Source organism: Mytilus californianus, unplaced genomic scaffold, assembly GCF_021869535.1.
Source record: "Mytilus californianus isolate M0D057914Y unplaced genomic scaffold, xbMytCali1.0.p SCAF_8, whole genome shotgun sequence".
Classification (NCBI taxonomy): domain Eukaryota; kingdom Metazoa; phylum Mollusca; class Bivalvia; order Mytilida; family Mytilidae; genus Mytilus; species Mytilus californianus.
This window is the reverse complement of record NW_026262734.1, coordinates 75,140,294-75,144,696: the sequence shown is the minus strand read 5'-3', so window position 1 is coordinate 75,144,696 and position 4,403 is coordinate 75,140,294. Positions and strand designations below refer to the sequence as shown.

Genomic DNA, 4,403 nt, shown 5'->3' with positions numbered 1-4,403 from the left:
CTCATTATTTTTCTCTAGAAGCCATGGAATAGGCCAACCCCCCTGTTTTTAACATTTTTTTTTTTTAATTTTGAGCTCTAGTTTCAGATTTTTGAACATAGCGCCCTTCGATACCTTGCGCAAAAGATGCGCCTGTTTCTCCTGTACAAGACCTATATAGTCATACCCTGTGACACCCCTCATTATTTTCTCTAGAAGCCATGGAATAGACAGACCCCCTGTTTTTAACATTTTTGTTTTTTAATTTTGAGCTCTAGTTTTAAATTTTGAACATAGAGCCCTTCAATACCTTGCGCAAAAGATGCGCCTGTTTCTCCTCTTTAAGACCTATATAGTCATATCCCGTGACACCCCTCATTATTTTTCTCTAGAAGCCATGGAATAGGCCAACCCCCCTGTTTTTAACAATTTTTTTTTTAATATTGAGCTCTAGTTTCAGATTTTTGAACATAGCGCCCTTCGATACCTTGCGCAAAAGATGCGCCTGTTTCTCCTCTACAAGACCTATATAGTTATATCCTGTGACACCCCTCATTATTTTTCTCTAGAAGCCATGGAATAGGCCAACCCCCCTGTTTTTAACATTTTTTTTTTAAATTTTGAGCTCTCGTTTCAGATTTTTGAACATAGCGCCCTTCGATACCTTGCGCAAAAGATGCGCCTGTTTCTCCTCTACAAGACCTATATGTCATGTCCCGTGACACTCCTCATTATTTTTCTCTAGAAGCCATGGAATAGGCCAACCCCCTGTTTTTAACATTTTGTTTTTTTAATTTTGAGCTCTAGTTTCAGATTTTTGAACATAGCGCCCTTCGATACCTTGTGCAAAAGATGCGCCTGTTTCTCCTCTTCAAGACCTATATAGTCATACTCCGTGACACCCCTCATTATTTTTAACTAGAAGCCATGGAATAGGCCAACCCCCCTGTTTTTAACATTTTTTTTTTAAATTTTGAGCTCTAGTTTCAGATTTTTGAACATAGCGCCCTTCAATACCTTGCGCAAAAAATGCGCCTGTTTCTCCTCTTCAAGACCTATATAGTCATATCCCGTGACACCCCTCATTATTTTTCTCTAGAAGCCATGGAATAGGCCAACCCCCCTGTTTTTAACAATTTTTTTTTTATTTTGAGCTCTAGTTTCAGATTTTTGAACATAGCGCCCTTCGATACCTTGCGCAAAAGATGCGCCTGTTTCTCCTCTACAAGACCTATATAGTCATACCCCGTGACACCCCTCATTTTTTTCTCTAGAAGCCATGGAATAGACCCCTCCCCCACCCCCCCCAACCCCTGTTTTTAACATTTTTTTTTTTAAATTTTGAGCTTTAGTTTCAGATTTTTTAACATAGCGCACTTCGGTACCTTGCGCAAAGGATGCGCCTGTTTCTCCTCTACAAGACCTATATAGTCGTACCCCGTGAAACCCTTCATTATTTTTCTCTAGAAGCCATGGAATAGGCAAACCCCCTGTTTTTAACATTTTTTTTTAAATTTTGAGCTCTAGTTTCAGATTTTTGAACATAGCGCCCTTCGATACCTTGCGCAAAGGATGCGCCTGTTTCTCCTCTACAAGACCTATATAGTCATGTCCCGTGACACCCTTCATTATTTTTCTCTAGAAGCCATGGAATAGGCCAACCCCCCTGTTTTTAACATTTTGTTTTTAAATTTTGAGCTCTAGTTTCAGATTTTTGAACATAGCGCCCTTCGATACCTTGTGCAAAAGATGCGCCTGTTTCTCCTCTTCAAGACCTATATAGTCATACTCCGTGACACCCCTCATTATATTTAACTAGAAGCCCTGGAATAGGTCAACCCCCCTGTTTTTAACATTTTTTTTTTTAAATTTTGAGCTCTAGTTTCAGATTTTTGAACATAGCGCCCTTCAATACCTTGCGCAAAAAATGCGCCTGTTTCTCCTCTTCAAGACCTATATAGTCATATCCCGTGACACCCCTCATTATTTTTCTCTAGAAGCCATGGAATAGGCCAACCCCCCTGTTTTTAACAATTTTTTTTTTATTTTGAGCTCTAGTTCCAGATTTTTGAACATAGCGCCCTTCGATACCTTGCGCAAAAGATGCGCCTGTTTCTCCTCTACAAGACCTATATAGTCATACCCCGGGACACCCCTCATTATTTTTCTCTAGAAGCCATGGAATAGGCCAACCCCCTGTTTTTAACATTTTTTTTAAATTTTGAGCTCTAGTTTCAGATTTTTGAACAAAGCGCCCTTCGATACCTTGCGCAAAAGATGCGCCTGTTTCTCCTCTTTAAGACCTATATAGTCATACCCCGTGACACCCCTCATTATTTTTCTCTAGAAGCCATGAAATAGGCCAACTCCCCTGTTTTCAACCACTTTTTTTCAAATTTTGAGCTCTAGTTTCAGATTTTTGAACATAGCGCCCTTCGATATCTTGCGCAAAAGATGCGCCTGTTTCTCCTCTTCAAGACCTATATAGTCATACCCCGTGACACCCCTCATTATTTTTCTCTAGAAGCCATGGAATACGCCAACCCCCTGTTTTTAACATTTTTTTTTTAATTTTGAGCTCTAGTTTCAGATTTTTGAACATAGCGCCCTTCGATACCTTGCGCAAAAGATGCGCATGTTTCTCCTCTACAAGACTTATATAGTCATGTCCTGTGACACCCCTCATTATTTTTCTCTAGAAGCCATGGAATAGGCCAACCCCCCTGTTTTTAACATTTTTTTTTTTTAATTTTGAGCTCTAGTTTCAGATTTTTGAACATAGCGCCCTTCGATACCTTGCGCAAAAGATGCGCCTGTTTCTCCTGTACAAGACCTATATAGTCATACCCTGTGACACCCCTCATTATTTTCTCTAGAAGCCATGGAATAGACAGACCCCCTGTTTTTAACATTTTTGTTTTTTAATTTTGAGCTCTAGTTTTAAATTTTTGAACATAGAGCCCTTCAATACCTTGCGCAAAAGATGCGCCTGTTTCTCCTCTTTAAGACCTATATAGTCATATCCCGTGACACCCCTCATTATTTTTCTCTAGAAGCCATGGAATAGGCCAACCCCCCTCTTTTTAACAATTTTTTTTTTAATTTTGAGCTCTAGTTTCAGATTTTTGAACATAGCGCCCTTCGATACCTTGCGCAAAAGATGCGCCTGCTTCTTCTCTACAAGACCTATATAGTCATACCCCGTGACACCTCTCATTATTTTTCTCTAGAAGACATGGAATAGGCCAACCCCCTGTTTTTAACATTTTTTTTTTAATTTTGAGCTCTAGTTTTAGATTTTTGAACATAGCGCCCTTCGATACCTTGCGCAAAAGATGCGCCTGTTTCTCCTCTACAAGACCTATATAGTCATGTCCTGTGACCCCTCATTATTTTTCTCTAGAAGCCATGGAATAGGCCAACCCCCCTGTTTTTAACATTTTTTTTTTTAATTTTGAGCTCTAGTTTTAGATTTTTGAACATAGCGCCCTTCGATACCTTGCGCAAAGGATGCGCCTGTTTCTCCTCTACAAGACCTTGATAGTCATATCCCGTGACACCCCTCATTATTTTTCTCTAGAAGCCATGGAATAGGCCAACCCCCTGTTTTTAACAATATTTTTTTTAATTTTGAGCTCTAGTTTTAGATTTTTTAACATAGCGCCCTTCGATACCTTGCGCAAAAGATGCGCCTGTTTCTCCTCTACTAGATCTATATAGTTATATCCAGTGACACCCCTCATTATTTTTCTCTAGAAGCCATGGAATAGGCCAACCCCCCTGTTTTTAACATTTTTTTTTTTTAATTTTGAGCTCTAGTTTTAGATTTTTGAACATAGCGCCCTTCGATACCTTGCGCAAAGGATGCGCCTGTTTCTCCTCTTTAAGACCTATATAGTCATATCCCGTGACACCCCTCATTATTTTTCTCTAGAAGCCATGGAATAGGCCAACCCCCCTGTTTTTAACAATTTTTTTTTTTAATTTTGAGCTCTAGTTTCAGATTTTTGAACATAGCGCCCTTCGATACCTTGCGCAAAAGATGCGCCTGTTTCTCCTCTACAAGACCTATATAGTCATGTCCTGTGACCCCTCATTATTTTTCTCAAGAAGCCATGGAATAGGCCAACCCCCCTGCTTTTAACATTTTTTTTTTAATTTTGAGCTCTAGTTTCAGATTTTTGAACATAGCGCCCTTCGATACCTTGCGCAAAAGATGCGCTTGTTTCTCCTCTACAAGACCTATATAGTCATACCCCGTGACACCCCTCATTATTTTTCTCTAGAAGCCATGGAATAGACACACCCCCTGTTTTTAACATTTTTTTTTTAAATTTTGAGCTCTAGTTTCAGATTTTTGAACATAGCGCCCTTCGATACCTTGCGCAAAAGATGCGCCTGTTTCTCCTCTACAAGACATTCAT

At 39.6% G+C, this 4,403-nt stretch overlaps 1 long non-coding RNA gene across 1 annotated transcript; it reads right to left on the bottom strand.

The window, feature by feature from the left end:
• Nucleotides 1-895: 895 nt before the first annotated feature.
• LOC127712491 (uncharacterized) lies at nucleotides 896-2,843 on the bottom strand. Its single transcript, XR_007987099.1, has 3 exons — nucleotides 2,283-2,843; nucleotides 1,933-2,108; nucleotides 896-1,210 (listed from the first exon to the last, which is right to left on the bottom strand). It is a non-coding gene; the product is annotated as an uncharacterized LOC127712491 (long non-coding RNA).
• Nucleotides 2,844-4,403: the final 1,560 nt, after the last annotated feature.